The sequence below is a fragment of the Oryzias melastigma genome, linkage group LG10 (genome assembly GCF_002922805.2).
Source record: "Oryzias melastigma strain HK-1 linkage group LG10, ASM292280v2, whole genome shotgun sequence".
Taxonomy (NCBI): domain Eukaryota; kingdom Metazoa; phylum Chordata; class Actinopteri; order Beloniformes; family Adrianichthyidae; genus Oryzias; species Oryzias melastigma.
In genome coordinates, this window is record NC_050521.1 from 17,493,900 (window position 1) to 17,507,044 (window position 13,145).

Consider the following 13,145-nt stretch of genomic DNA (forward strand, 5'->3'; position numbering starts at 1 on the left):
TCCGATGACCAAGAGTCCAATTAGGCAGTGTCTCTGAGGAAGGAGAATAGCTTATGGGCCAAAGAACATGCATTTTTAGAAAAACCTGCTGTCACTTCTCTAAGTCGGTTGTCTGACTGAAAAAATTGTAGACATGGTAGACCGACGATAAAAAAACCCATTGGACTCTGAACGGGAAACATGGAGCCTGCGGGACAGGCAAGTTCCTCCCAATAGCAAGACGTTCCTAAAATTGGCGGTAAAGGAAGACAAAGTGTGGTGAGTTTCACATTACAATTAAAAAGGAAATAAAATCTTCCTTATAATGCATAACTTAGAGCTCTAAAAAGTTTTCTTTAAATGTGAAGTTGGACTTTTTAGCATTGAAGTCAATGGAAAACTGCATCTTTTTGGAAACCTGCCTCAAGTGGTTATTTTAAGAACTGCACCATTTGCCCAAAGTACAGGGAGTATTTTTTGTGACACATTTAATCATCCTCCATGATTTTAGCAGTGGTCACTGCAGATCAAAACTGAGATCAAGAGGACCACCTCTCAAAGCAAAAGGCTTTATCGGTATTACTGTTGTTACTATTAGTCTTGAAGCTTGTTCATCTGCTGAAGGGCCCCGACTCACCTTTACATGAACCTTGCAGGTAAAGTCTGCCACATGCTTTGAACGAGGCACCGTGGAGAATACGAGGCTGCATCAAAGCTGGGGTGGGAGGTGTCAAGATTTAAGAGCCCGCGCCGAGATCCTACAGCAATTACCCAAGTGTGATCACTAGGTGTGAAAATAAAAGTTCTTTGCTGTTCAGCAGTCGTACAGCTTCATCTTCCACTGTGTTGAATATTAAATTGCTCATAGACGGCTTTGAGGGGGAAAAAAAGCTGCCATTTACAGCTTTGGTTAATCTGCCCGTCTAACTTTGTAGGTCCTGTTAAAGTCCCATTGTAACTTCTGTTTTATGCCATATTGCTGGTCTTTTCACTTCACAAAGTCAAGCTTTCCTTCCTGAAGATTTTTTGAATGTGCATCCTTTTATGGTGAAGGTGGAGGAAGAAAAAAGGTGCTCAGAATCCAGTTTAAAAGGGAACAGTGGAAAGGAAAGGAGCATATCTTGAAAAAAAATAAAATAGGTAAAGTGAGTCAGAAAGTATCTCAAAGCTGCTGTGTTACAATAGTCAGTTAAAATTAATATTTCATAATTATGAATCAGCTGCTGGCAGCACACGGTTCTGTATTTATGATGCTTAGGAAACATTAAATGTATTAATCACACATCAGTGATGTAAAGAATGTGGGGAATTTATTCTCCCAAAATCACTTTTCTTTATGCTCAAAAATGAACAAACTGACGCTTTCATTTGACAATGTTCAAGCCATAAAGTCAGACCATAACTTAACTAATGTTGAATGAGAAACTGTTTCTTTTTACTGGTTACTTTATTGCTAAGCCTTCGTCTTTGAACACTTCTAGCAATTCCTCACAAGAAAAGCCCTTAAACGGCTTTGGGGGCATAATTAAGGTTCAGTACAAGCGGCTATGTCTTGTTTTCATGTCCACTCTTTTAATGTTTTTATTTGAAACTACAGACTTCAGGGTTTAAACATGCAAAACAAATGGTAAGTGAGGACCCATGTAGAAAGTATCCTAAAATTTAGGTAAACGTTTGTGAAGTTTACAATGATGTAAGAAGCATTTTGTCACTGTCAACATTTAGAATGACTCGGAAATGGTGCTAAATGTTTTTCTTCTTTTTTTTTTCTTCAAGCACTGAATCTCAGCTTTGAGCTTAGCCTAAGCGCAGCTAATGCTAACATGTGGGTGGATTAAATTGACATGCACAAATCACACACAGCGCTTGGTAACATCAGACCTGCATGAATACATTATTTATCCCTCTCCCCCAGCCTGTATGAAAAAAGGTGTGAAAGATTTGCAGCTACATTATTAGATAATCTAACAGCCTTTCCAAAGCAACAAAATATATATATTTTTTTATACAGGAAGTGTCATGATTCAGCCCCACCTCTGCTTGCAACCCTGTGGTCTGGTAATCATCACCTTTATACTTACCCGGTTTCCCCTTATTCTTCACTAGGAAGTTCTCTGTTTCCTTCAGGCCATCATGATCTGAACATGCGTCATTCTGCCTGTTTTGATCTGTTTTTTTTTTTTTTTTTTTTTTTTTTCAGGGTTTATCCACGCATCTGGAAAGACTTTTTGGAATGAAGATGCATTTGGATTTCCACAGGGGAAACTGAGGATATTATATTTTATCACAGAAGAAGGTTGGAGGAGGTTAGTACTTGCATGCCGTGATCCGTCACTTTTTTTTTTTAAGAATTCCAACACCTTTTCTGGCTCCGCCCTTTTTGCTTAAGATATCTTGAAAGACCCTGCAGATTCTCTCGTCCTTGTAACTCACTCAGTATTCATATAGACCCCTTCCTCGCTGGTGGATGCTGCTCTTATGTTGGTTACAGGAAATGTTTTCATTTTCTATATAGTATTGACTACACCTCATTTTAAAAAGCCGCTGGCACCATCTTGGATTAGAAGTCTCATTCTGTTTCCTATGTTCTTGTTACATTTTTGACCCAGTCCTAAAAGTATTGCACTATTGGAATCCAATGTATCTAAATTTACTGAAAAAAAGCAAAAAACCTGAATGCCAAATGTTTCTACACAAACAGGTTTTGAATCTTGAATAGATGCATTTCAATGCCTGCTTTGAGCTTTTATCTTGTAATAATGAATAGATCCAACATTAACTATGATATTCCAGTATTAACTTCACTCAGCACACATTCAGTTTGACTTGACTCGTTTGTCAAAAAAGTGTTTTCTATGAGTAATGAAATTAAGTTTGTGTCAAAACTACAGTTTATAATTTAAAGTCTGATTTTAAATTGTGGTTCTGCTGTCATGTTTGTGTGACACAACTGTATCCGCCATTATTCACTAAATGCTAAAAGAATTAGTTGGGATGGTGTACATTAAGTTTTTCTTTAATTTTGTTTTTTGTGACTATTTAAGGATCAAATGTTTTTTCCCATGATGCACTAGGGTGACCGTGATTTTATTTATTCATTTATTATTATTATTTTCCCATGAACCCAACACTAGTTTTGGCATGCAAGGGGGAGGGTGTCACCAAAAGTGGAATAGTAAATTGGTTTTGGAACTTTTTATGACAAATTTGACACATTTAAGGTGAATGGAGAAAACCGGCGGCAAACCTTAGTGGCTAGAATTTTTTCAATTTTTTCCACTTTTATTGGAAGTTAAAATTAAAAAATACATGAGGTTTTTTTTTTTGTATCATTAAAAAAACACCAAGACAGTTTGAAACACCTGGAACTGCTTCTATTCCATTGCAGAGGACATAAATAAAATGTTTCATAAACCTGGGAGATTGATGAGGAATGTGCTCGTGTTCCCAAGCATGGCGTGATATCGAAGCAGCGCAAAACAGACTCCATCTGTTATTCACACAGACACTCAGTGCAATTTGTATTTTTTAGTTGAGATAAACAGATGCATGTGCACCGGAGCTCTAACCTAGCTAACTGCAGAGGTGAGCTGACAGCAACAACAAGCAAGCGTGAAGCGTTTGTGGTCATCGCTGAAGGCGAAAGTATCAGCTCTTTATTGCACGTTATTTATCTTGTGGACAAACGTGGAAACAACAGTCTTTTCAGGATACATCAAGCTAACAGAATCTCAAACAAAGGAGAGATTCGTTAACAAAAGCGTTGATGGAGACAGACTGCAAAAAAAAAAAAAAAAGGATAAATGATGAACAGTGCTGCTGGAAATTGGGCCAACGTGTTTGTGAGAAGCAGAAAATAAACGGGAGGGTAGGGAAGTCAGCAAAATAGAAGGTGTGAGAGGAGGAGGGAGGTCAGATGAGATGTCGAGATGGGTGGAGGAGGTGGTGGTGGAGGTGGGGGGGCGAGCCCCCCCAGAGCTCAGCTGTCAGTACTTCCTCTGCAGGTGGGACAGGAAGAGTGCCAAATCCCTCTCTCCTACTCACACAGACACCCATGCATCGCTCTATAATGGATGCTTTACACCGGTGCCAGAGAAACACTGAGGCAGAAAGAGGGAGACACGGTGGGAGGACGAAAAAGAGGCGGCAGCGGCGGGGGCTTGGAGAAAGAAAGCAACTGCTTCAAGAAACAAGGAAGAGGCGCTCAGAGGTGAAAATGTCTAAGAAACGAAGGACTGCAGATGAGTGTAGACAGACAGAAACCTTTATCGAGCCATTAGTACAATAAAGAGAGGAAGCAGACGAGACTGTTTGCCTGCAATGAGAAGCGGCGATTGCTTTAATTGATCCAAAGCCGACAGGATCAAAAACCATCGAGACGCGGCCAGGAACTGCAGTAACGGTCCCCGCGTCACCACTGTCACTACTCATTAACACAGGCACGAATGCACCCCTGACAATGATTTATAAAGAATAATTTAAAGCTGGCATCTACCGAAGCTCTGGATTTGCCAGCACCTTCACATGGGACCGCTGGCCTCCAACAGATGACACATTCTCCAGTCACCTTGTTCATCAACGGCAATTAGGTTTCAAAAGCAATCTCAGTGATACATCACCAGATGGGTCTCGCTGTATTGTCTTGCCGAATATTGCTTAGACAGTGAACCGCGTGCTACTTATCTGCTGGAGATGGTTTAAACAATTGGGGGATCTGGGGCTTCGATGAGCTATGAGCGCCTGGACGGGGGCGTGGATTCACTGACATACTCAATTATCCCTTGCCTTTTTGTCTGTCCCATTGCTTGTCTCTTTAACACCTATAACTCCATGCTTTATAGGCTCAACTGCGTGCCACGAGCTGGAAGAGACAGATGCCTCGAGGACCTGAATAGACTGCCTTCACAGTTTCAGGACCATTTGTCAATTCTTCATTCCTTTCGCTCTTTCGCCACAGGACAGGTAAAGCTGCCCGACTCTGATGGACAGTCCGAGTCGATATTATTTTCCAGAGTGAAAACGGCACACTGGTAGAAGTTTCCTCTTTGCCCAAACAACCATCCCTCCCTGCACCTCGCCGTACCAAACCGAATCTCCATCCCCTTAACACAACTTTAGCTTCATTTTTTTGTTTAAAACTCTGAGTAGTGAAGTGAAAAAAAATGATTTGCCGCATGAATTAATGCATTTTTCCAATTTCTTTAGCAATCTAAATAGAAATATGTTCAAGCCTATGAACTGTACTTCATATTTGTTCAGCACAAATAATTAAATTTAGCTTTTCTATTAAAAAAGAAAAATACTTGGTTATTCATACACTTGTGATTATTCTACAAAGGCCACTTACTTAAAGCTGTTTTCCTCACAAAGGACAGCCACAGTTTGTGGCAGACAACAAAGCGGAACAGTTTGGGTAAATAAATACAAGCAGTCCCGGTCGGTATAGATAGCGTCGTCCTGGTTTAATTATCACTCTTGTCAATCGCGGTGAAAGACTACAGCACCTGACAAGGCGCGTCCCCATTCTCTCATCTCGTATACGCCTTTTTCACACCCTGAGATGCACAGACACCCTTCACGAAACAGCCGAATCAAAGCTTTATATATGGGCATTATGTTGCCCAAAGCACACAGGTAACTTTACAGCCGAGATATCGAATGCCTTTGACACCTTAGAAATGGAGTCTATTCAACTTCAACAATTGTCCCTCGTTTCTCTCAAGCACAAGACATTTGCACAACAATAGCAGCTGCATCGTGTATGAATAACATCTCAGGGCTGAGGTTGTGCAGCTATCTTTCTCTGTGACTCAAATTCATATTCATGCTCCAGCAAGCTCCTTTCATTTGGCGCTTAAAAAGCCGACAGGTTATGGATGCCAAAGCCTGCCGAAAATGAAGTTGACACTAAGTGAGGATGGTTACGATAGCACCTCTGAATGCTGTGCGCTCCGTGCGGGGCCATTTTGGAGGCAGGCCTGTAGGGCAATCCCATAAAGAGAGCATCCCATGGGTCCGTTTGACAAAAGAAACCCACATGTGTTATTTTCAAAGGTCACAGCCAAATCCGTTTCAGCGAGATCGGGAGTTTAACTCTCTCAGACAAACGCGCTCCTTCGCTTTAAACAGTTTTACCACTCATGGATTATCTCATATCTCTAAATAGGATAAAAAAAATGCAAAGTGAGAATGATTTTTTTTTCTTCTTTTCCACATTCCCTTCGAGCACCCTTACTTTAAAGACCTTAAGTCTGCCTGTACATGGCAGATGGTTGTAAAGATCAGGTGTTCGAGGCAGACAGATTGATAGGGTGAGATTGAGGTCTAAGAAACGGGGATGCCAGTCTTTATTTCTTCCTTTAAGGGGCCATGAGTTAAATTTCAGGGCAGATATAACACACTTGCCCTTGTATGTGTACATTTATCAACAGCAACAAAAAAAAGGCAGAGGCCTGTTAGCTTAATATTCAAAAAATATACTAGCAGAAAATAATTTAGGGGATAAATTATGACTATTTGAATATTTAATCTATTCAAACTGTCTGTGCTTTAAGCTTTAACACTCCTGATTAATGTTCAAAGGGAAGATGAATCATAGGGGAAATGTTCTGAAGTAAGTTTTCAATAAATAAAGTTGATAATTTAGAGTTTTTTCCAATTAAAATTTTAGAACGCTTGAAATTTTAGTCCCACTCCAATAAAAATTGTGTTTTGGCCTTTTTAAAATGTCCTTGTAGCATTTTTCCTTTTGATGGAAGACATATATAAAATAATTAAAGCTTAAAACTTTGTTTCTGAGCATTTCTTTCACCATTTCTTTCAGAATAAAAAAAACAGCTTGAAAAGTTCTCACGTGTGACGTAAACTGAAACTGTCTCTGCTCCGCCCCATCCTGATGCATCCACTTCCAGACAAATAGATCCGTCTTCATTTTCCCCGTCCGAGCTGGAATCTGGCTCAACAATGTGTGGCTGGACAGTATATTTTTTTTCTTCTCTAATGTTAGTGTGGGGTTGTGAGGGGCTGTTAGTTAAACAAAGGGATGATGGGAAATCAGCTGAGGCTTACTTTTTGCTCTGCACAAACCTTGCCCTAGAAAATGACAGTTTTTTTATTCAATAAATTAAATCATAATTAAAAGAGAAGTGGGAATGCTTTTAAAATGAATTAAATGTAGTAGTAATGGGACTTTAAACATTACCATAATACCTGATCATAAAAAGTCGTCAGCAATGTGCTTATTTTTGCCTTTGGTTAAATTGCTTTAACACAAGCAGCATTTTTTCATTTAATCAGGAGGAATTAATTTCATTGACTTCTATTCAGATCCTCTCCAAAACGGCACGAATCATAAATTCTTGTCAGAAAATAAAAAGAAAATGAGCAGCAGCCATCTATGGAGTTCACAATCAGGATTTGATTAAAGGGGAGAAAAATGTGCAGCGCCTCAAAATAAGAATCTGCCTAAACCTTTCCTTTCTACATCTGCCACGTGAGTTTCCCTCCCGACTGAAATGCTAAAAATATTCAGGCACAAAAGACAAAAAGATAAGGGACCAGAATTGGTCACACTATCCTTCCCCTTAATTGGATTACGGAAACATACCTTTGCCTTAAAACTGAGCGCCCATCCTTCAGGAATCTCAGCGCTCGGAATTCTTGATTCAGTGTTTGCCGAATTAAAAAAGTCACGGTACTCCTTTTCTCGGCTGTGATAAAACCAGAGCATTTAACATGCGTATTTATGATCTTCAATAACCCAGAAGTCTTAATAAAAATGAAAGCTGACATTGGCATGAAGGATCCTCCACACTAGCTGTCTTTAATGTCCACGACATTCCATTAAAAGGGGAGCACTTCCTCAGAAGCAGAGCTTTTATCTTGATTGCTTACAGGAACAGAGGGAAAAAAAAAGATACCAAACGACCTTCAGCGCCTCTACAACAACCCTTTCGCTGTAGCGAAGAGCACAGATGCATGTGCAGAAATGCAACATATGGATTAATAAAGACATTTTTTCCAGCTTTCACAGAAACTTAATGATGGATTCCCTCCAAGTTAAATCTTTATATCAGCATTTCAACATTTTGGCTGACTTGGAGTTCTCCTTGTGCACAAAAAAGCCGTCCCACTATTTAAACCGTAATGATTACCAGGAGATACGGAAAAAGCCGAATCTGCATGTTCAATTAGCGCTGGTGCGATGGCTGATAACGCGCGGGACTGCGGCGCCCTCGCTTATGAACTTCTTCGGCTGTTTTCTTTTTGAAGCTTTCAAAAACAGGAAGACGGGGACAGATATTTCCCTATGTGGCAACACAACTGTTGAGCTACATTTAATAAGCTGGTCAAAAACACTCTCCTGCTGGGAGACACTACGCTTTTAATGACCAGTCTGCTTCCAAAGGCTCAGATGTGGGCCTGGATTGGTTGCCACATTGCAGGAAAGAGAGCCATCTTATTAATAGCAGCATGCCACACACGAGGCAGACTAGGAAACAGAAACCCAGAGAGGGAATGAGAAAGAAAGGTGGAAATAACGCTGTGTGTCTTTTGAATATTGCATGGAAAAATAGGGATGAGATTGGATGGAAGGTACAGGCAGCAGGGTCTGAAAAAAATGTAAAAATCGAACTCTGTTTTGAGAATGTCCAGGCTATTCCCCCTAAAGGGCCACAGGCAGAGGATGTGTGATGGATTTGCCCCCTAACTGGAGCCCTCAGCAAGCCCACATTGAGACGCCCCAAAGCCAGGCCAGAGGAGCAGGTAATCAAGGAGAAAAGCCTGAAGGCTGGGACAACACAGGATTATTCAGCTTATTAAATAAGCTTCAGGAGGGGTATAGAACATCTGAAATAAGTTGCCACCCAGCCAGCAACAGACAGAAAGTCTTAGACAGAGCATTGAGTTTTCACAGACTATGCGCAGTAAGAATAGGGATATTGTCGAAAAACTTTTGATATTGATTTCTTTTGCACTTTTTTTCTCTTTTTTAAATTGAAGGCAAAGTCATTTCACACCAGAAGGTGAAAGAAAAAGCGTGCAATCTGAATCCAACCCAGTGACAATTTCTTGGTAAATAAGTTTGACAATATGAGTCAATTAAAAACCATGAAGGAGCATCAGGATAGTATTCACTTTTTTATATTCTGTTTTATTTCCAAATCATGGATAGTTAGTCATTGGGAAAAAAAAATCACATTTAATAATCTTGTATTTTCAATTTTATTTTCATGTCCTTTTTGGAGAATTTTTGTATTCTGGGCTGCTACAAATAGTCAACGGCTAATCTACTATTGAAATAATCAACGACCAATGCAATAGTCGATAAGTTGTTTCTTTATTTATTTTTTTGTTCTTAAATTTTATCTTAAAACTACGGTGCATGCCTTTTAATGCTGCATCTGCCATTGTCTTTGACACACATGCGCAGTAGTCCGAATCCAGGATCGTAGTGATGTCACAGGGAGTATTAGGAAGGCTCGGGGACCATAACAACACGCCTACGGAGCGTGGAAGTGTTGGAAATAAAAGGCAAAAGTTGGCTACGGCGATGCACAAACACCTGAAGAGGAAGCACGGTGTGCCTGAGTATAACGATGAAGAGGGATCGTTATCTAGGCAAGCTAAGCTAACATTAGCACAAACAGAGAGCAAAAAAGCTAAAAAAAGACGATCCTCTAAAATGGTGGAGTAAAAATGAGAGGCGTTTCTCCACAATGTCAAGGCTAGCTAAATGTTTTGTGCATCCCTGCAACCTTCTGCAAGACATGTAGAAATGCTAACTTTCCTGCATCGAGCAAGAACATCACACAACATGACCCGATTAGTCGACTAATCGGAACAGTCGACTATTAAAATAATCAGTTGTTGGCAGCCTCACTGTCTTCTTTTAAAAAGTGCACCCGCTTATTGTGATGTTTTCATTTCTGCACATCTTTCAGAAGAATGTATCACATACAAACTATGTGTTTGATTATAATACTGAAGCTAAAGATGCTTTAGATGTGTGTTTTTTAAATTTCTTTGTTATTATTCCTAATTTTGAAATGTTTTTGTTTTATAAAACAGTCAAACCGTCATTTTTTGTCTCCAGCAGAAATCTTCAGATTTATGAAACAAATTGAAAAAATATATTCTGAGTAAAAAACAGTTTGAAAGGTTCTACATTGCAGCCGTGTTTTTGGACGTTACTTTAGCAGTCATCCGTTGCTTTAGAATTATTTGCATCATACACACAAAAAATGACTTAGTTGAAAATGACCCAAATTGGGTTATTTTTAATCCAAATCTGGAGTTAAAAGGGACCAGGTTTTTGCTTTTTGCTGGGTTATTTTAACTCAGGAAAAAATAAATAAATTGGGTTAAAATGTAATCCTTTTAACCTCCCAAAACGTATTGCTCCTAAAATAATTCAAAATATGTCCCATCATGAAAAACCCAAGAATTTGTTTGAAGAAATAAAGAGACTATAAATATGAATTGAAGAAATCCAATAAAAGGAAGCTTCACAGTTTGGTTTGTTAGCTTTGGGTAAACTTTATGACACGACTAAGATTGAGCAACAGGATTCTTTAAAAGGATTCAGGTGAATGCTTGATAAAAGGTAAAAAAAAAAGTACATTTTAGTTGTAAAGGTCAGGGTAAAATCAACTCTTGTAAGCCTTGAACACATTTCACAGTAAATGATCCTTCTTTATTTCTCTCATGGAAAATGTGAATTTTACTCATGGCTTTTAATCAGTGGTTTAAGAATGATTGCAATGTTTTTGGAGCAGGTATAATAACTGCAGCTTCACAGCAGCTTCAAGGCTTGAGGAAAAAAGACAGTTTCGGTTAAAAGCACTGATCTTTTTTTCTAGGAAAAAAAACAAAGCAAATGAATTGAAAAGGTTGGTGGAAGTAAAAAAAAAAGAAGACAAATGCCTCAGTAACTGTTAATAGGATGACAGAACTTTTAGCATTTTTAGTAAAAAAAAAAAAGGATTTCTTTGTTACTTTTTTGCTTGAAGTTTTTGCTAAACTGTAGAAAATCTAAACCAAGCCTATTTCCACCAAACTTTATGTCTTCTACAATACCCAAGAGTTAGGGTATAAATAATATTCTTACATTTGAATTTGTTTCCTAGATCAGTATTAGTGTGAAGGAAAAGCTGATTAGTGAGTAAAATCTGAATAAAATACAGATGTCTCCCTTTTCAAAGTGCTTCTATTGGGGATGCAGCAGTCTGCTCTCAAAGATTAGAAATTATTAACGAAATCTGGTTTGTTAATGAAACAGTGTATAATTTACTTGAAGACGAATTTTTTCCTTAATTTGCACTTTGTTGCTAATCCAGAGTTTTCCATTCCTCTCTTTTTCCATTGTGTTGTCTTGGCAACAGGAGCACCCCGCTACTTCCTGATGGGGTGAATGTTTTCAAAAGCAGGTGCAAAAAAGACATTTCTTTACTCAGATTTCATGTCACATCCTGCAGCCTACTCCACTCCTAAACTTTCTATAATTATAACAATCTGTGCTCCGAGACGGTCTGTGTGAAATTTGATTGCCATTGGTAACATTCTCAGCAAGAGTCCCGCCGTGATCGAAAGCTTCCTGTTTCAATTTCCTAGGATCCTTCAACTTTTACTTGCTCTTTTTTTTTCATCCCATCAGTGGAGCATACATTTCCATTCAAGGGATAAAAACAGAGCCGGTAATATCCAATTTACTGGGAGGCAGAAGAGATGGTTTCACCAGCAGTATAATATCACGCTACATGGAGTGTAGCATTATGGAGTATCAATAAAAAAGGCATCTATGGTAAAAATTCAATACAAGTGCAGTCGCCATTCATCAGAAGAAATCAAGGCAATTAGTAACACTTTAATGCAAACTGGAAAAAGCAGAACACATCGCAAATCCTTCGTATAAATCCTTTGTAAGATAATCTTAAATAACCTGCCTCACATTCTTATTGTTCTTGCAATTACAAATCTGAGCTTTTCATTCTAGCAGCAGAGAATGAATATTTGGAGGACATGTTTTGTTGTGTGCATACATTCTGGGCCTGCATCATTATATAATTTGCTGACCATAACAGTGGACCAAGGCTCTATTTGTTTTCAAAGCAATTACCTTAATGTGCTTTCCATAAAATGTACAGTAAAAGCTCAGCATGCCCCTTTTAGTTTATCCAAACCAGCAGATTTGTAGTGTGTGAAATTGTTTAGGCAGACGGAGGTACAAATAAAGATTTTTCACTCTGAATTTTTAATTTACGTGCAGTTCCCTGTATTAAGAAACGAGTCAACTGGAGGCAACAATCGGTGAATTGAAGGCATTTAAATAGATGGATGGAAATGGAGCTAATATTGTCAGGGTGAGAATGCTGTAGTGATCCTTTGGCCCTGCAGAGCAGTAGTGAGTGCAGCTCAAGCCTCATTTGTATGAGCCGACATGTGTCGTGCAACAACTTGCATATAAACAGTAAGGTTCCATCTTAATTCACTGATGCATTAGAGGGGCATGAGAATGAGGAATGTTTATTGCATGGCCAAGTCAGGCACGCATGCCGCATTTAGGATTAGCAGTAAATCATCATGAGAAAGCATTAAGCTACATTGCTTAGCAGGAAGACAATGTTGGAGTTGGGTTATTTAGCTTGAATGTTGCTACATGCTCCTGTGTTGCCCTTTTGTTTTTGACATGTTGCACATATACCCCCTTTTTTGCTACGGAGAAAACAGAATAACCAGCCAGCAGAGGAAATACTTTACTTTTAAATAACCACTCCAATTAATTTTTAACATGTTCTTGTGGCCTTTTTTCATGATGGAGAAAAGAAAATTAGGCTTAAATTGCATTTCTGTGTAGACGAAAAAATGGAATTGGAAAAAGTTGATGACAGGATACAAAAGCTGCTACGGCAAGCCACAAGCTCTGTTTTCCGCTCAATTCTGATTAGGGTTGGGTATCAATGATAATTTCCTGAATTGATTCAATTCACCAGAGACTGGATCGATTTTGATTTTTTTTCTTTTTAAGACTCATTTCAATTTGATTCAATTCAATTTTGAGTTTATACGGTTTACACATTTAGACACATTTGTTTAGAAATACTTTAATAATCTACTTAATATAATATAGTAGATATACTAGATTTCTACTATATGTTTCAAACATA

The 13,145-nt window shown here is 38.7% G+C and overlaps 1 protein-coding gene across 2 annotated transcripts in view; it reads right to left on the reverse strand.

Moving 5' to 3' along the window:
- Positions 1–13,145, reverse strand: part of nlgn3a (neuroligin 3a) — a 169,538-nt gene that overhangs the window by 39,654 nt on the left and 116,739 nt on the right. The gene's annotated exons all lie outside the window — the stretch shown is intronic.